This window comes from Simochromis diagramma, unplaced genomic scaffold (assembly GCF_900408965.1).
Source record: "Simochromis diagramma unplaced genomic scaffold, fSimDia1.1 OVJJ01000602.1, whole genome shotgun sequence".
Taxonomy (NCBI): domain Eukaryota; kingdom Metazoa; phylum Chordata; class Actinopteri; order Cichliformes; family Cichlidae; genus Simochromis; species Simochromis diagramma.
Window position 1 is genome coordinate 11,603,301 of NW_024387040.1, and position 20,628 is coordinate 11,623,928.

General features: G+C 41.4%; 1 protein-coding gene across 5 annotated transcripts in view; it reads left to right on the top strand.

The window, feature by feature from the left end:
- LOC120741398 (rho GTPase-activating protein 21-like) overlaps window positions 1-20,628 on the top strand; it is a 101,089-nt gene that overhangs the window by 12,643 nt on the left and 67,818 nt on the right. For 3 of the 5 annotated variants that reach the window (XM_040044285.1, XM_040044287.1, XM_040044286.1), the window contains exon 1: window positions 1-20,628. This exon is cut by the window's right edge and continues 12,584 nt beyond it. The exons of the other annotated variants lie outside the window; for them this stretch is intronic. The gene's annotated coding sequence lies outside the window, so the exon portion shown is untranslated. 5 annotated transcript variants of the gene reach the window in all.

The following is a 20,628-nucleotide window of genomic DNA, read 5'->3' on the forward strand; positions in this document are numbered from 1 at the left end:
TCTTTTCTTTTTTCTTTGGTATTATAACAATATTTAGAGCCATCTTGCTGTAAGGCTGTTTTTAGCTATCAGACTAACATAGTTCCCTTACACGAGTCATTCCCATTGCAGCAGTCATGCAGCAGCATTACTTTGACCTGCAGATATCAGTCACCTCTCCTTACTCTTCTTTACGAACTCGCCTTCCTCCCTGGCCCCTGTTTCTCTCTGGAGTTCTCCAGCAAAGGCATCCCTGACATTTCGGGTATTAATAGCCAGCATTCATTCAGAAGTGCAGTGTGGAATTAGAGACTGTGGAGTGCTTGGCATGCTGACCTCTGAGTGTCCCCGTTCTTGCAGACAGAGTGCCTCGTGTAGCCTCAGGTGGCTCGACGCTAAACTTGGTTTTATAAAATCAGTCTTACGAAGTGATTTAATAAGAAGTATTCTCTGTCCAGCACAACTTACTGGAAGGACTGTGGAGGAGAAACTAGATTGAATACGATAAGAGCGATAAGAGAAATACTGACCCAGTTGGGAGCAGTGGTACATTTTTTGCATCAATTACTATGATGATGGTTGTTTTCTTGCATTGGTTTGCATTTTTTTTTGCATTTTTTTTAAATTAAATTTTTGTTGATTCTATAAATTCAGGTGGAAAGATAATGCTGCACATATTTTAAAGCAAAGGTGTTGGGATAATGTGAATATCACTGTTATATAGCTATTGGGGAAAGCAAAATAACCTTAAAATTATAGAAAAAGACTGAAAAAAATGCTGAACAACTTTTTTTTTTAAATTTAGCTTGAAGCAGCAAATGAAACAGGCATTTTCCAAATTTTTGGCAACGTTATCATGCAGACTGAGCTTACAAGCTATCTGAGAGCACATGCCAGGTGTTTAGCTGCGTCTGTGTGCTGCTAGCTCTATCGGCAGTTACCGTTGGGCGGTGGCCGGCTTCAACATATCGCCCAACATTGATTCGGGCTCATTTGTAAATGCAAAAAATACTCTTGATTGGTGTTCAAAAGTGAAGAATAAACTTATTGGGTTAGCTTAGGATCAAAGCCTGGCTGCTGAAATCTAGAGGAAGTTGTACTTTTACTCTTTAATGGGGGTGGGATGTCTAGTAAAGGGTGAAGTCGTCCTATGTTGAGAGAATGATGTAAGCGCCAGGACATCCAAGTATATGAATATGGATGTCTCGTCCATACAATGCTGTTTTCTGTGTTATCTAGTTTGGATCCATCTGTCTTTACATGCAGAGAAGTCAACTTGGCACCATAACAAACCCTTCATATCTCTGACATGCCTCTTAGGCTTTTTCACTGGATACCCACACAGACAGCTCATTGTTTCATGCATTTTTCCCCTCTCCCTTTTTTCATTTTGCCATGGAATGCCTGATGTGAGGACTAAAGAAGTCTTGCCGTGTTGAGCAATGTGGCAGCTCTGCTCTCTGGCTTGCCCCTTCCCCTAATTTAATTTTAGCTGCGCTGAAAATTGTTTGCGTCCCAAGCCGAACTGATAGGCCTCTGTTTCCAGAGAGCCGCTGCTGTCCAGGGCGCTGAAAACAGCCTTTGTGTGCCAGTAGCACAGCACCGAGGCTCCATAAAATATTTACAGGCTCACACCTGGTATGAAACTACGAGAGAGAGGCCAGGGAATCAACAACATTGCCACCAATAACTGTGAGGCCCCGGCGCTATTAATATTCAAGTTAAACAAATAATCAAAGACTATCTCAAAGTCATTATTTGGTTGGGGGATTGCTTTATTCTTAACAGGTTTGAATTAAACACTTATACATCAGATAACACTTGAAATTAATGTCATGTTGTTTAAACATTGTGTTTTATCAGTCGCATGTCTAAATAAAGAAGTAAAAGAAAGTTTTTCAGGCACCAGATGGGGTTAAGTTAAAGCTGTTAGATCTACTCCTAATTTTGGAAACTCCTTCAACCTCCCCTCTATACTGCATTGGATACGGGAGCGACATCTGTAACCCTCTGAAACCAACAGTTGACCAGCTGTGTGACAGTGAGAGTAGCTGGTAATATAGCCTACTTTTGGTTCTTTTTGTTTCCATATATTACTTATTACTGGAGTGTTATGTATATGAAAACCTCCTGAGAGGCCATTACTTGGACCTTTGTACAAGTGCTGTAACCTTTGTGATGGACATTTAGAAATAGAATTTCTCCAGCAGAACTATGGTTGTTTGCCGTTTTTATTCCACGAATGCCAATTTCTTTCACCAAACAATGCACCTTAACTCCAACTAGGACTAGGCCAATTAATCACATTTTATTTTCACATTACAATTGGCTTCCTGGGGTCCAACTATCATGGAAACAAGATTGATTACTCTCCTTCGTGAAGCTCGCCCTGTTGAGATTCACTTGAGCCAAGATGAAGGAAAGAGAGCCTTTGGTTATCAGAGCTGTTAGAAGATTAAAAAGTTGTATCAGTGTTTTTGAAGATGAACATAATCACTGCTGCTGTAGACCTTCTATGGCTCGCAAGATGCAAGATTCACAGTAAAAAACACATCCTGGTTTTGGCCAAACTCCCATTTGTATCCTGGGAGTGTCCCACTGTCCATCTGTCCACAGTTCACATGCATTGCTACTCCTCCTACAGTATTGGGAAGGATTTAGTCAAACTTGCATGCAACAATCATCTGATGGGTCCTCATCCAGATTGGACTCTAGGTCAAGGTCATATATGTTGTTTTGAGATTATGGTTTTTTTTATACTACTAGAAAAAATCTGATGCCCAACAAATATGTTTCATGCAGCACTGTAATAAAATCATTTCCAGATTTTTTTTAAGCAGGGTTTAATTTTTCAGTCATCTTTGCATGCATAATTATACCCCAAAGGCCAATTAGGCAACAGAAAGAAACCCTTCATTATAATTTTCTTTTGTTCTGAGCAGCCTCACCTCCAATAGTTAAATCAAAGATTTACTGTAGCTTGTGTTATGCTAATAGTGGCTAACAGACTGGTAGATTATTAGCATCATGCAGATGTGTTGATGTTGATAAAAAAAACAAATCAAAAAACCCTTCATCAAACAGCATAGTGTTATTTTTTTTTTAGGTTTTTTCAGTTTCACTGTTTTAAAAACTTGTTATGAGTAAAAACTGTTACTCTTGTCTTTAGGTTTAAGTCTCTTTTAATATGCATACAAACTAAAGCAACTACCGGTCGTAGGTAGCATCAGTTCCACCTTGGCTGGTTGGATGTTTCACCTCACTTTGGTCTGAGGAGTACTTCTGACATGGCACTAGGGGGTTAAACATGAGAGTGTATGTGTCATGGGGGCACACTGTCACGACCTTACGCTGTCAAAAGACCTCAAAGAGCAACTAGAATTAATAATTCATCGATGAGGAAAGCAATTATACAGGGCCTTGCTTGCATCGGGGGTGGGGCGACCCTGGGGACTCTAATTGGCCCACCTGCTCTCTTTTCTCTAAGGGGTTGGTGAGGTGACTGGATGTAAGGGCGCTGTGTATATCCGCACTGTCTTTGTTTGGATGCCTCTGGCTCTGAGCTGTACACGTGGGGGGATGGCTTTTCGTGTTGGTGTGTTGGAAGCCATCTCTGACATCCCCATATTGATGGACCACACCCAAAACCAGAGGAAGGGCTTCCCAAACGCTCCATGAAGCTTTATTAGTATTTTTATTGGTATTTTAGTAGTATTAGTAAAATGATTTTCCTAAACAGCAGATCCTTGTGTATATTAATAATAAGTTAAATGCGATGGTTTATTTCAAGGTGTTGGATATGTTAATGCACTTTGACTACTTCTTGGGGCTGAGGTTTTAATTAATTAATGGCAGCAGGAAGCTGCAGATTAGTTAATAGCTCTAAACATAATTAAACTGGCATACACTTGAGTAGAAAACCTTTTTTTTGGCTTCGTGTGGTCTTGCAGTAAACCCCTTTTCAGCGTCTGATGTGTGTCGGCCCACTGTCGGCTGGTCTTTCTCTCTGTCCGTCTGTCCCTTTCTCTCCTTTCTCCTTCCATCTCCATTTCTCCTTTGTGGAGAGGAATTCCAGGCTGTTGGCCCGCACAATTGCCCGTCCATTAGCATATGAAAGCAGCCGAGGGGCAGTGAGATGAGGCGGGAAAAAGGGAGGGAAGGGGAGTCATAAAACTTTCAAATCAGTTCCGAGCAGACTTCAGAACTTTAATCAGCCCCATGCTAGCACATGTGCCTCTGTGGCATGCATTTTCCTCGGGGAAATCTTTATGTTTGTTAATGAAGAAGCGCATAGTTGTCTGCTCATTTGGTTTGATGCTTGAGGTTTTACTCTTGAATTATGTTGAACTATTATGCTTGACAATTTGAGCATGTCAGTAAAAAAAAAAAGAGAGAGAGAAACTTGTTTATCTGTTCAACTACGTTTTTTCAGCCTGAAATGTCCGAACACTCATGATGATATAGTCTGATCATGTGCTTGTCTCAGGCATAAAATCAGTCATTCATAAGGATTTGATTCCTTGAACTTAGATCATAAGGTGGAGGATACATCTAATCACTTGTTTTCTGAGACTTTCTAGCATTCTGTCATCAACACTAGAAGAAGAAAATAATGTGAAAATATTGACATTTTCAGTATTTGATGATTTTTATATAATTTCTGTTTTTTGGAAGTGATACAGATTTGATTGACAGAGAATCCATAAATCACTGGTGTGTGTCGGTCACCCTCTCCATGAAACCCTTGTTCCTCAGTGGCTCATTTAGCTAAGATGGATTGATGAATAACTTGAGATTTTTTTTTCCTCTTAGTAAGTAATTTAAAGAATTAAAACCTCCATCATGGGGTATCTAGGGTTTCCAGCACCTGGGCTGCATTCAGTCTCAAGAAAAAAAAATAGGAAAACATTTTATTGAATTAAACAGCACTTAAGTTATGCAAACAAGGCGCTACTGGGAGCAAATCCCCTTTACTTCTAGGTTAATATCTGTGGGTTTATATATATATATGTGTGTGTGTATACGTCGCTGCCGATTGGGTAACACTTCTGACACTCCCACGAAAGAAGAAAAAAAACAAATCCTCAAATCCTGCTGCACAGCATTGCAACACATTTGAAGGAAACATGTTGTTCAACCAAAGGTTTTTGGTTTGAATGTGCCCTTCTGTGGTGGACTGACTGTACTTGGTATTCATAATAACACTAAAACAGAGGACGGGAGGGTTGTTGACATTACTGCTACACATAATTTTGTAAGAGTGGATTTTCATACTCATCCCCAGCAGAGAACATTTTTCATGGCTCTAACTGACTTAATGTTTATGAAAGGAGCTAGAAAAGGAAAAGATTCTGGTAGTAGGCTGTAGCAGCACTCAGGCAGAACTGTACAACAGAAAAATGCTTTGTTTTTGTCTTATTAAACTGATATAAATGTCAATTCAATTAATTTCAATTTTATTTTTTTATAGCACAATATCACAGCAACAGTCACCTCAAGGCGCTTTATACTGTAAGTTAAAGACCCTACAAAAGTAGAGCGAAAACCCCAGCAATCAGATGACCACCTATGAGCAAGTACTTGGAGACAGTGAGAAGGAAAAACTCCCTTTTATAGGAAGAAACATCCAGCATATCCCGGCTCATGGAGGGGCAATCATCTTGTGGATGGAAGATAGGATAAAAGACACTGTGGAAGACAACATCGTGTATTAAAGTGATGTGTTTAGCCTAGTGCAGTCCACATGCCACCATAGGAGTCTCTGCTGGGGTTTCAATAGTCCGCTGAGCTCAGTGAGCTGTGAAAGATGTTGACTTGAAGTGGTAAACATGTTGCTTTTTCTGTTTGATAAAGGTGAGCAAGCTGAAACTGACAGTTTTGTGCTTTGAAAAGGTTAGGGCTAAAAGGGTAATATTTCAAACTATTGCTTAAATAAATAATTAATCAACAGTAAGTGCTGCTCAACAAGTGGTAGTGGACATTTCCAGTAAAAAAAATTGATTTTCACTGAAAACTATTCAGCTATTCTTCGAAGATTACCTCCAACACCAAACTGCTCACTTATAGTTTTGGACCACATTGGGCGTACTGAGGCATGAAACCATTAGGCAATGCCTCCCACTGAGACAGGTTAATGTTTACATACTAGAAATATAAGCCACTTTTGGCTGTTTCCTTATTCACAAGGGGTTGCCATAGCAGGTAGCTCTGGGTGTGTGATTTAGGAGAGGATGCCCTTCCTGAAACAACCCCAAAGGGATACGTGTCTCCTCCCAGAACTGAAGCGAGGATCTTTTGCTTGTTAGGCAAATGTGTAAACCACTATACTATGGAGCCACTTGGTTAATGTTTACATGCAAAGGGCACTGCTTGTAACAAAACCCTGTGTGTGAAAATAGTTTATCTATGGGTGCATGAACCTTGGAGATGACACTAGAAGCATTTTAACAGGGTTTTGTTACAAGCAGTGCTCGCTGGAGGCACACAATTGTGCTCATTTGAGCACAAAACACAGCTAAACAGCCTGGCAACATCAAATCATTCCTAAAGTAACAGAATATCATGAATCGACTTATACTTTTTTTGTTCTCGCACAAAATTAGGTCACGTCTGATACCTAGAAAGGAAACATTTGCATCCTTTGGTGTTACTCCTGCTGCATCAAACTGCCGCAAATTTGGTTTTGAGTCCTCAGCAGCTGTAGTGAAAAGCGGCGTGAACAGAATGCTGATTCACCCCTTACTGCCACAATAACCCCCTCACTCACTCCCCCTCCGCACGCAACCACACAGATGCATAATCCTGCCGACATATGTACTTAGTGCTGCCGTAAAAACAAACAGAGATGCTGTTTCTACGGGACTCTGTGGAGCTGAAAAAAATCAGCAAAACCAGCAAACGCCTCATCCTTGAAAGCGTAGACCCCTTTCTTCTTTTGAGTTTAATCAAGAGCAACAGTCTCCTAGAGGCAGAGTGCAGGATGCGAATAGGACGTGTCTGGATGCTGCTAAGACTCCTTGGCTTGGGTGAAAAACCTGCTTGGACAAGATGCAGCTCTCTTTGGTGCAATGCAGACAGGGCTGGGAGGAGCGTCGCCAGTGGGTGGAGCTGTGTGAGCATGCATGTATGTGCGATCGTGTGATTGTGAGAAGGTGTTGTTTTGTTTACACACTGCACACTGGCCTTTTTGCCCGCCCCTCAGGATCTGTTGAGGTGATGTTGTTAATATCACCCATATGATGGAGAAGAAATGCTGATTATACTGATTTTTATTTGTGTGGGTTTGTTTTCTGTAAATGCACACTGTATATTTAAACTCAGGCAGCCCGCTAAGAGCAGTTACGTCATACAAGACGGGCAGAGGAGGAGTGATAATCCATCTGACAGAGAATCTATAGATCACTGGTGTGTGTCGGTCACCCTCTCCATGAAACCCTTGTTCCTCAGTGGCTGATTTAGCTGAGATGGATAAATGAATAAGTTGAGATGATTTTTTTCCCCTCTCAGTAAGTAATTTAAAGCATCAAAACCGCAACCATGTCCTCCTTCTCTTCTCTTCCATAAAATGGTGAGCCCAGCATATTTTTGTGTTTTCCTCACAAAACCCTGAGGCATCACAGTAAACGAAGTGCTAATTGGCTGCCGGTCCAAAGCCAGAGCACGTGATTGGCAGGCAGCACAAACAGTGCAGGCTTTACAGTGATAATGATGCCCTCTGTCCCCTATCACTCAGCCTGTGAGCACAGCTTTGTTCTCATGCTGATGAGATGATACTGCATTAGCATTCAGAGCACTTCCACACCTATGGTCCTTTGATAGCATGTCAGAGATTGGCTGATCCCTGATTTATTAATCAGCAGTGATGAATTGCAACCAAAACCAATTTGACAGTGTCATAGGGGAGGTCACAAGAGGAAGATGGGGCTAAATTTGCTATTTTTTGGCAGTCTGAAATCTATTTCACTGCCATTGTTTGTCTTCATCGCGCAAACGACATCCATCTGTTTCTCGCTCTATGTTTTCTTTTCTTTTCTTTTTTTTTTTTAAAGAGGCCTGTGCATGCCAGAGAGGGTGGCTCACTGGTTGACTATGTGTTTACTGTGGTGATGGAGAATGCAGTGGACACTCCCGCTCTGTAATATGGGGCCCACAGATGATTGGAAAACCATCCGATGCGAGCAGACAAAAGGAATGGAAGTGCAAAGGGAAAGAGACACAAAATTAGAGACCGAGATCTAAAGTTGCTGTCAGGAGCAGCGAGAAGGGGCAACAATACAGGACCAGAGATGGAGTGAAAGAGATGAGGAGCACGAGGCTTTATCGTTTCCAGCTGGGCCCGGGTGTGGCCATCATGGCCCGGAGACCTGCTGCGTTTACTTCTGCTCCTTCACAGTCCCTGATCCATCTGCCAAATGGCTTCTCTGTGTGTTGTTTTGTTGCTGCAGATGATCCTGCATGTGTTTGACCTAATAGTGATTTAATTCCGCTGTTGTGTGACATTATTTCTCATTGAAATTGTTCAATTTTAGGGATTTACGTGCAGATTGTAAACGTGCAGCAGCAGTGTTTGGCTGCAGTCGGTGCAGGTTCCTTGACAGAGTGATTTGTTGAAATGCACGGAAACCCAGGAACTCCAGATATGTGTCTGCAGCCTGTAAATCAAACTAGATGCTGCTGCGACATGTTTTATTATTTGTTTAGGGTCAGCTGAGGTAAAAACTGACAAGGCTGCAACTTAGTCAGCACTTCCTGTCCTGTCAGGTTACTGTGTATTCTCATTGTCATCACTGTTGTCTTGTCTTTCATGACAGGTTGAAAGACTATTATATGTACATGAATACTGTACATTGTATACGAGGTAGTGTTTTCCCACCCATACAGTTTACTTAGCCAGGCCTTTGAGGTATATTAATGGCTGCCTAAATAGATTTTGCAAGTCACTTTGTTGTGATTTGGCCCTATATAAATAAAATTGAATCGAAATTGAATTGAATTGAAAAAAATGTAAGCATCTCAGTGTCTTGTTCACAAGTGAAGGGAGACTGACAAGTGGAGTGGTGCAGTGTAAGTTGTGTGCCTGTTTGTTGTGGTGGGGAGAGAGCTGAGTGCAAAAGGCAAACTGTTAATTTACTGATTAATCTGCGTTGCTATCCTCACCTGTGGCTACGAGCTCTGGTAGTCACTAGAAGGATGAGTTTGTGGGTAGAAGACGCAGAAATAAGCTTTCTTTTAAGCACAATGTAGGTCTCCCTCAGAGTTAGGTTGAAGAGACTCAGAATACAGCTGCTACTCCTCGACATCAACATGAGCCAGTTTAGGTGGTTCAGGCATCTGATTAGGATGCGTCCTGGAAAACCCTGGACCTGAGTGAGGCATTATATGTCTCTGTTGGCTTGGGAATGCCTCTATGTCTCCTCTGAGGAGGTGGAGGCGGCCATGGAGAGGGAGACCTGGGCTTTTCTGCTTAGACTACTCCCCCCTGTAACCTGGACCAGGTAAGTGGTAGAAAATGGATGGATAGATGGGTAAATTTTAGCATTTGGTCCAAAAGAGTGACCAACAATTCAGTTGCTGCTAAATGCTAACCAGGTAGCACCTGCTGGCAGCCTGACCTGGTTGCTGTTTTACTGGGTTCCTTGATGTTGGTAGTAACAGTCATTTTCTTAGAGTATCTTGATCCTGGTTGCATGAACTCCTACTCCAGTGTCATGGAGTGCAGCTGGTGAGAGCGATCCTCAGTTTGCTCTGGAGTCTCTTTAACCATAGCATGCAAAAAATCAAATAGGATTTTGCATTTCACATCACATTTTTCTTTTCCTTTTTTGTTGTTTATGTTATACATTAAGCAGACCCCTCTTGTTTACGCTGGCATGCTTTTGCTTCTCACTCAGCAGCCAGACCCTGAACTTCAACAGGTAACAAACTGATGAACAATCAGGCTGCAGCCTCCATTTCCACCTATTCATGTTTCTAAAGTCGAATCATTGTGGCGATTGCTTTAAAGTCTCTCTGTGCTGGTTTTCATTTTTGCTTTTTGCTGTTGTCTTTGGATTCTTACCAAAGTACCAGACCAAAGATCATATGCATGTCCTCATTAGCATAGGGATTTATGTTGATTTGTGGAACTGTAGCCTAGATGTTTATATTGTTAAATGGTAATTGTGAGACGATGCTTTTTGTGTCATTTTATGGAGAAACATGAAAGTAACATAACTTTAGCATTACTTTTAAGAAAATCGTTCTGTGTAATGTGCATAATACATTATTTAATGTAATGACCACAACAAACAGGGAAAATAACTCCAACTTGCCCAAACCATTATTTTTTTAATGGTTTATTATTATTATTAGTATTATTATTTTTTTACCACAGAGGCAGCTGATTAATTAAACATTTTCCAATTTTATTTATATAGCATGAAATCACAATACCAGTTTCCTCTAGGTGCTTTATATTGGAAGGTAAAGACCGTACAATAATATAAAGAAAAGAGAGAAAACCCCCTATGATGACCCCCTATGATAAAGCGCTTTGGCAACAGTGGGAAGGAAAAACTCCCTTTTAACAGGAAGAATAGCTCTGTTTTATGTTGTTATGATATATGCTTTATTCAGTATTTAATATTTAATTTAAAAATGCATGATTGGGCTTCGTCCTGCTACCATAAATGAAATTTTAATCTATGTGAAACACTGATGAGGAATGTTTTCATTAGAGTGAAACATGCTTTGGTTTTCTGTTTTCCAGTTTCCAGAAAAGTAAAGAAACACCTGCAGCTTCATTGTTTCATTATTCACTGATAATTGTGTGGAGACACTGTGTACAGATAGGATGGAAAAAAATCCAAACAGTTACGGGAAGAAAACAGGCAGCCAGATGGACGGTAAAAAAAACCCCATTAGCGAAAAACATGGCTTGAATTGACTTATATTAGGCAAACTAAATTAGAAAGCATGGATTCAATTAAATATCATAATGGCAGACTTAAAACAGTTGCTTTTGTGATCACTTTGATGGATGGCCTGTGACAGAGGGCTGTGGGGTGGTCAGTTTTGGTGCTCTGTGCAGGATTCAGTTTTAGTGAGATAATGAAAGTGTCGCTGACAAGTCGTACAGCCACAGCGGTTATGAAAACACCGCTTTTAAACCAAAGTATTCGTCTCTCACCGCACAATCCTCCTCTGGCAGCCTTTTGGTGCAGATCTCGGTCGTGTGGTTTTTCCTCCTCTCTCATCGCTTCATTATTCAATTAAGCCGTAAAACACATGTTAAGCTTGACATTAACCGCATGGAGGAGCCCCTATTGGGACGAGAGCAGTAAAGCTCAACCGTGGGCTCTTATATCATGCTCTAGCGGCTGCCATGAGACTCTCGGCCTGGTTTCCATTTCGACTAGGGTGATGCTGCTCAACGGGTGCTGCTAGTAAATGCTCGTGGCTTGAAGGGTGTAGAAAGCCAGGTTGGCAGGTCTGGGGTGGATGAGGAGCAGATGGTTAGGTAGAAAAAGTGAAGGCAGAGGCAGGAAAAACACTTCAGTCTATGTGGAAGGAGACTTTTAGTTTCTGTTGATGGAGGTCAATGGGCATAATCCTAAACACTGGATGTGCAGGAGCCATTATGTGTAGGCTAACAGGGTCAAGGAACAGTAAGGCACAGAGCTGTGATTCTGGTGCAGAGATGCTCCCATTCAGCCAGCCCATCAGTCCCAGAGGGACATCCATCCATCAGCTGAGCTCAGGGCCCCTTCGTCTCAGATTTGATTGATTGCTGTTGACTGGCACTAATGGACGCAAGGCTGCTCACAGATGTGTGATTCAAATGCTCTAATGGATGCATAGACACACAGAGAGCACATTGAATATCCCATACACATTTTTATGAATTTACACACCTCTTAGACACACTTACTCTGGGCCTTTTCTACAGTCTCCACATTCCACTGGCCGTATCTCACTGAAGGCCCCAACTGCTTTTAATCAGCCAGGTCACGAGGCACTCCAGATGGGCCTCAGCGTTGGGTGGGACCGCCGCGGACGTGGTGGAGAAGCAGGAGGAGGGGGGGGGGGGGGGGGGGGTTTCAGCTCGTAATAGTCAACATACTTCAGCCCCCTCTCCTCTCTCCTCAACATCCCCTCCCGTCCTGTATTGCGTCACCCTCCTCAGAGACCTGTGTTGGACAGCACGCACTACACTGGCCCTACGGTCTTCAGCTCATGTATTTCTAAGGCTCACACTTTTCCAGCGGTTTAAAAGCAAACATTTTCCATCATCAGACTGCATGTTCCGAGTGTTTTGAAAGGAGCACTGTGTGCCTTTGGAGAACATCATCACAGGATTTGCTTTTATAGCCTCAGCAATGATGTAGGTGTACATTGAAATGTAGTTGCTGAGTTCAATGAGTGCAGAATATCTTGATTTTGAAGACAGAGTATGTGCAGAATGTGGCTTGAGTCTCTTTAGTCCAGGAATCCGTGTAGAAATGTGGTCTTGTGGATGCTTCGCGTCCTTCTTTTGCTCAATATCAAATAAAGTTCTGTCTGTCTGTCTCTTTTTTTCTTTGCACAGTCGAGGAGCGTATCAGGTCACATTTCACTGCGTGTTATACCTGTATAACCATGCACGTGACAAATAAAGAATCTTGAGTCTTCAATTGAATGAATATCAAAGGAAGAAGTCGGCTAAGGAAATTTTGTGAAGCAAAGTGCAGATCAGTAGCCAAAAAGTGGCTGAATGAACGATTCTACTGGCAGGTGTAATATTCACTTTCCGCCTAGCAGACGAGCCATAACGACATACAGCAAGCACGCAAACACAGTGAGTAATTTTATCCATTCAGTTGGTTAACTACCACAAAAGCTGGTCTTTGTCTGCGTATCATTATGCGGTCCAGGGCTTTGATTCGCTCCGAGTTCAGTTGTGCTTTGGCACTGTTTATGACTGTTACCTGGATACTGTAGTACTAATCTCCCATTTCCTCTCTCCCTTGATGTTGAGGTGTCACGTTACGGGGACTGTTGTTGTCTCATTCTCAGCTCAGGCCTGTTGGGCTGATACTCGTGCAGGCCTATCGGGCTGAAGACGTGCACTCTGGCTGAAGGTCACAACACATCCGCGCTACAGGAAACGTCTGGGATGGTCACACACACAGGTTGTTCCTCAAAGCTCACCCCAAGCAGAGCAGTTCATAACCTCATACAGAGAATGTGGGTTCAATTTACAAAATGTGGTGTGACACTGAGCTCAGTAGCAGTGATTGTTACCCTTCACTTTATGTAATTTTTGCCAACTTACCAACTTTGTCACTGATATTTCCCAATTTTCACACGCCTTCAGTGGTTTAAAAAATGTCTGAGGGATTAGGATTAGTCTTTGTTGTATTTTTTGAGGGACAGAGCATGCAATGTTTTTATTTTCCTGGCCTAAAATAGACCTTTTTATGTAGTCGGGTCACTACACAAATATGCGTGAATCGTCCATGTGTGATTAAAGCAGTCATTCAACATTTTATTTTAAGCTTGAGTAAAGGTGATGTGGTGATCATTAGCTATTGTCTGCAAAAGAGGCTTTGGGAGTTAAAAGTGGTATTTTCCCAGCAAGTGACAAAGCCATGTGGCTATTGTATAATTAGGGCAGATGCAAACAGGGAAGTCCATTTACGCAGAAATGCAGAATGTTAAAAAAAACCCCAAAACATCCCACTTCCAACCATGAACATAATTGTTTTCTTACCTTATTTAAACATAATAATTATGATGGTGCAAAAGAACATCTAACCTTGTGTCATAAAGTAATGCAGTACTTGTTCACTCTCTGGCCCCTTGATTGGAGAATGGCTGCTTCAGCTTTTGCAGCCAGTTTATTGCAGTAAAGTCCTGAGGCAGCAACGCAGGGCTATAAAGTGTCTCCTGCCACTATTCCTGATGTGATTGGTGGAACATTCCTGTCAATGGGATTGACTGGGCGAGGTTTACTCTGTTTAGCAGCTGATCTTGGCTCTCCTAAATGGATTAGGAGTTGTTGTGCGTACAGAGTAGATGTTAGGTATTCTTTGACGGCTGATACTGTTACTTAAGGTTATCTGTGGCTGTATTGCTGCCAGTCTTGTCTCACTCTTACCTGCTCGATTGGTCCATGCCAATTTAGATGTCCAAGGTGCTAAATTAATGAGGTCTGGATTTAGCTGAACCCCTGCTGCTTTGCCTTTTTTTTTGTCTTTGCACTTCTTCCTTGAGAGCTATTTAATTGTAACTTTTTGCTTTTACAGCAATCCACAGCCCTCTTAGTATCACTACGTGGCAGTTTCCTACTATAAACAGGTTAAGGGTACCATTGCTACGTTTTGAACTACTTTCTCTGCTTTTCCCTCTTTTTTTTTTCCTCCAAAGATTAACCTTAGATTTTTTTTTCTCATGTCAGTTTAGATGGATTAAGCTTCCCGTAAGCTTTTTTGCATTTGCATTAATGTAAAAAATAACCTCCAGACAGGAGACTACCACAACAATGACCTGTTTAAGTTGTTGTTTAAGTATCAAAACACTGTAGGTTTGTGAAATAAACAAAGACTGTCTGAAGCCTTCCCACCTCGCTTGACTCGGTGCCTTTGTCTCTTGGCGTCTCCACTAAGACTAAGTGTCTTGTGTGCTGCTCTCCTATAACCCTTGACCTTTAGCCTTAACCTTGAAACCTTACACCATTTTACATGCCAGTGAAAGCTCAGTGTGTTTGTGTATGTCAGTGTTTTCGGCACGGTTTTCTCTTTAGTTTTAATATGTGTGAAAGCTGCACAAAAGTCCTCTCTGTCTCCTGTAGAAATCACCCGCCAGCAGATTAGAAACAGATTTAATACTTAATCACTTAACCACCATCACTGACTTCTTCTTGTACATACAAACACACCCATACACACACACATACACACAAACCCTCTCCCTCCTCCCATGGTGGTGGCACAAGCAAGTGGCAGTCAGAGTGGTTTGCTTGTGAAGCCATCTGGCCTTCAATCTGGACATGCAGTAGCACCAACAGCCCTTTCTCTTTCCCTTTTACAGTAGCACATAAGCTCACACATGTGCCTTATCCCAGTATAAACAATAGATGCTGCTGAGTCACAGTTTTTGACACCTTTTATTCATGTGGACATGCAATTGTTTGTATTGTTGGGCCCTTCTTTTATATTCTTGAGTTTTGTTTTCCTTCCACTAATTCTGCTAGCCTGCTAGTCCTTTTTTTCCAGGAATGGTTTTTGCTCATTTGTATATATTTGTAAACATTATTTATGCATGCTATGTTTGGTTGAATATTTTATGGTTGCTGCAAACAGAGTTTTCTTTGAGGGGAGATAGTTAATAAGCACAAAGGAGACTCTCCCTGAACTGGTTGTAAATACTAAGGATGTTGACACAAGAAGAACGCAGCTGAAATAATGATGCTCACAAATAAATTAACCAAAATGCCAGTTTTAAAATAACTAGGCAGCAGTGTTCGCTATTATAAGCTTTAGTTGAAAGCTAAAAAATGCAGCAGAGTAACAAGCAGTGATTTATTTTAATTCATGTTTAGATTGTATATTAATGCTTAGGTCGTGTGGACAGCCCCAAGTGGGGAGTAAGGAAATTTGTGACAGTGAGACAGAAAATTTCAATTTAAAGTTCTACGACTGTGCATGGCAGCTGGCACATATGTTAACAATTACTGTTGATCCACACTTTCTTCCTCAGTTAGCAGTCACACTTCAGATCCTTTAGATAATCTGAGTATGAGCCAACAGATGAGGACTCTGAGCACAACTGTCAGAGCAGCCGGATGTTTTCCTCTAAAGTTTAGTAAAGTGAGTATAAAATTGACATCTCATTTTATGCCAAAAGAAAACTGTAACAAGCTTAACAGGCTACAAACCACAATTTGCTAAGAGAACATCCTGAAACCTTTTGTGATCCAGGTTCCTCTACGTGGCCATGTTGAAGGGATTTTACAAAGCTTCTTCAGGACCTTGAGTTGTTTGATCAGTGTCATATGTCCAAATTATTATAGAAAATGTGCAGCGTTGTTCCTTTATTTCATAAACGGCTACATTCATTATTTTAGCAGAGAAGGAGTCACGGTTAGAAGATAAGCCTTGTATCAAAGTGCAGGTAGAAATGAGATAACTTGCTTCAAGACTCTCTTCATAATGTACCAAAAACTGACTTATTCAGTTCAGTTGAATAAGTTTAAATAATTCCAAATTCAATTAAAAGTAGTGCTGTCAGCGTTAATCTCATTAAAATTATGTTAACGCCATAACCGCATTAACGTGGCAAATCTCTGTTAGCGAGTTAACGTGGATCGCCCCGTGCGTGGGGCTGCAACGAGCCAACCGCGCTAAAGCGTTGACGCCATTAAAAGTAAAATTAGAATTGCATCATGCTTGATATTCATTTTGCTACCAAAACAAAATTAGTATCACATATGCTTAAATTTTTAATCCCCAACATAGTGGCATTAGACAGTTTATTTGAAATGTTAACATTGACTGAAATCGTAGGATGGTTGCCAAGTAGTCTTCATAATGTTATTAAAAAGGTAGTTGCATGAGCATAACCTTTTATTTGCAAACATTTTATCTTGTGCACGAATAGTATAAAACATTTTCATCTGGGTCAGAAAAAAAAAAAGTGTCTTTAACCTGCATTTCACATGGAGGCCACCAGATGGCGATAGCTGTGGTTGCAAAAATTGTTCCGGGTCCTTTAGAAGTCTGCGGGAAAACAACTTTCTGTCTTTACCTCCGTAAACACTTTCATGATAAGCCCACTCACTCATTTTAGGTAAATTTAATTTAAAATAGTGATGGTGATTACAGAAGTTCTTATCTTAAGGCTTCAAAATGGGACTTCAGTAAGAAATAGATGACATCAAAGTAGCCACCTCCGTGTTTTCTACTGTCTGTGAGCCAATGCTAGTTGTTCTTAAGCAAAATGGTAACATGGAGAAGGATGTAAAGTACTTCCACACCAAATTTTTACTGCACTAGTCACCAACTTTCCATTTTGCTGGCAATCTTCTGCTTCTTCTTCTTCAGCAGGTAAGACTTAACACTTGTAGGTGTCTGCTGCCTTTATCGGTTCCGGAAGAATTGTATCCTACGTATGTACACTGCTTACAGTACCTGCAGTGCTTCAGAAAACCAAGTACTGGCATGTTTTCTGAGTTTATTAGAAAGATCTCTTATTGTTTCCTAGTGTCATTCCTATTCTGATCCTCTACATCCTTGACATTAAAATAACCCAATTTTTGTTGAAACTATGATATTAATTTTGATATAAAGAACAAACTAACAAAAAAACCCTTCCAAGTTCTTGGGGGATTTGCCCCCTATAACTCATTATCATAGACTCTGGACATGTTTGATGCGCAAGGCATTACAGATTAAAAGTGTTTAAACATGTCTAAGAAAAGCTATTGTTTAAGTGGTTCCTGTAAAAGGTTACTCATCAGTCAGAGTGGTCTCATTTACTCCAGATTTAAAAAGTACAGTCACACAAACATACGTGGTGCTGATTTGTCGACTGTGTGGCTTCAGAGCTTTTGTCCTTCTGGACAAACATGGGAGGAAAACATTCCAGTGAATAATGGCTTGAGCTGCTCCGTGCTGTAGGGAGGGAGGTGGAAAGCTAAATAGTCTTTTCTTCAGCTCAGCTGGCCTAGGTCCTTATTACATAACTGGGTTTTGTTGGATAGACTCACAGAGAGCAGAATAGAACAGGTCTAAGAAAAGCAGGGACCTGTGTAGCTGCAAAGAGCCTGTGATGTCAGCTGAATACATGGATGCTGTTTGTGTAAATACTCTGCATTAAAAGAATGCTTTGATTCAGTATTTGTGTGATGGTCCTTCTGTGAATGAAACGAGACAGCCTTTAGACTCGAGCGGATGCTAGATGTTGGTCAATAATTCAAATGCGCTTGTTAAAACCCAGACGGACATCAAACAGCATCAGTCAGGGAACTGTTCTCCTCCAGGTGACGTCAGCGCTCAGCTGAAAGACAACATTCTTGTCTCCACAGCTAATACAGGACATTACTGTTCGGCCACACCTGCCCCGCCCCGTACAAATCCAATGTCTGTCTCTCTTTCTGCAGCAGGTCACACGAACCCTCATGAACTCCACCCTGAGCGGCAGTGCTGGCTGACGTTAGCAACAGCTATGCACGGTCCAGACCATTTTTCAGTTGAGTCCATCATCTCTTGGGGCGCTTAGTTTATCTGCAATCCCTTATTTCACCCTGAATTCATGGCCTTATCTCACTGATGTCTCCTGGCCCTCCTTTTTCTTCCGAAGACACTAACTTGGAACGTCCAGTTTCTGAACTGTTCCCTCTGTTTTTCACTGCCGCTTCCGTCACATCCTCATTCCGATCTTTTCTGGAACGACATAGCGAGAAGTAAGTCCTGACTTCCACCTGTGATTAAAGTCATGGCAAAATCAGACAAAATCACATTTGATCTTTCAAAACACTGGCATAAATCCCTAGGAGATACAAAACTACTACATCCATTCATCCATCCGCCCACTTCCTTCCACTTATCTGACAGACTGGCCTAAAAGAGTGCAGTAAAAAACAAAAGAACCAGACAGATGTTATGACTTAATGCTGCTCATTCACTTCCAGTTGTTCAGCTCATATCACTCCATTTATATTTCCAAATTACACTAGGTTAATTCAGTCTGTTCTCTCCTGCTTTCTCCCTCCTAGCAGGAGGCAGTTTATCCAGCCTGTCAAATTCATAGACTTCACAACTGCTGGCATGCAATGCTCTTTGGGTTCACACAACCTGTGACCAACACATCAAACATAAACCATTGCCATGTGGCTGTTCCTAATTTGCAACAACATATGTGGTAATGCAAATACAAAGTGATCAATTAACCCCAGCAGTGCTTTGTTTAACAATGTTTCTGGTGCTGATGCAGCTTTACATCTTGTGCCATTAAGGAGACAAAAAGCTGCTGGTGCTGCTTCTTTTTTCCACAGTCGATTATTCATTTTCACCATCAAATATTGAATTTGTTTTAATATTTGATTATATAATTGAATCTGGAATATTTGTTGCTTTAATGTTGATCCGTCATAAATCAGACCCGGATCATATGCCACCCAGCGAGCTGAGAAGTAATACCCGAACCCAATCAGCTATTAATACATATATGTTTTCTCATAAAGCTGAAATTAGACAGTGTAATTCTGTCCCAGAGATCCTGTTTGTTTGTTTGTTTTTTTGTTTTATTTTTACATATTACATCACATCTTCATAGTGGCACAGGCTCATGTGCTGTGTCGGACTGTTACTATGCAACAACTGTGGTTTTGCAGAGCGGTCATTTTGATTGAATGCAACATGATGTCACTGAGTGACTTGCTGGGCGTGCATGTCAACGTTTAAACTGATGAAGCTTCTGCGGCTAAACTCGGCGGTCTGATGAAGTGCAGCAAAGGGCGTCGGGAGAAGAGGGGGAGTTTAGAGGACACGCCCGTTGGCAGAAAAATGAGGGATGAAAGGAAGTGGATGAAGGAGGAGGGGAGATCTGCAGTACTGTATGTTCTCCAAGTCAGGCCATGTGTATGCAGGGAAAGCACCATGGTGTTTTCCAAGGACCATCATTCCTTTCTCACACACTCTGGGCTTCCACACTCAGAGTGCTCATTTTCTTTAACTCTTCCTCTCTGTTTCTCTCATATTCTGTCTCACTATTCTCCATCACACAGTCCCTCGCTTCCTGGGTCTTAATAGTGGTGTAATTTACAGCTCTTGGTCAGACCAGCACTGTGTGTGTGTGTGTGTTTTAAAGGGCGTGTCCCACAGCCCTCATCAGTGTTGGCTCGAGTGCAGAGTGCCTCTTGTCATAACCAGTACCAGATCTGTCACATACCAGATCTGTTACAGTCCACTAAATGCAGAAATGCATTACAGATTATCTTTTATATGTTGGTGTTAGCATTAGCCAAATACCCATAAATGTTTTGTTACCAGGACTCATCTATTAGTGAAAAGAAGGCCCTCAGCTGTTATTTTCATTATTATGTAATGAATTCAATGTTAAATTACTAAAATTACAGGGCATCAGGGCTGGGTATTAATATTATTTAAATCTCAAGTATGATTTTGGTTTCCAGTGATTATGAAAACACGATAATTGAGATAGAATGAACTAATTTCTGTTATAAAGCTCTCATTTTGCCTGGTGTTATAATTCAAGCACACGCCTTTACTTTACAGAGGTATGCTTTCACCCCACCCTAACAGCCCAAACTCACCGTCTCAGCTGAAGCCAAAATTATGGAAATTCAACCTTTTAGTCAATGTGGTCTGTCTAGCGCCATGTAGGTGAACCTATGGAAAGCTGTCTTAGTCTCCAATCACCAATGGTTTCTGCTGTCAGTTGGCTGACAGTTTTGGCTCTTCATTGCTCTACTGGTTGCTGCTGCCTGAGAGTCTTTTTGCACCCATCTGAACCTGAGGACTTCCTGCAATGGAGCCTCGGGGTATACAGTCCTCGCAGCAGGAACAGTGAGGCATTTTATTTGATGAAATTGGAATTAATGACTAATTTTCACATTTTACAAACCCATCCAGTGGGCTGGATCAAACCTTTAGCAGGCCACTTTGACGA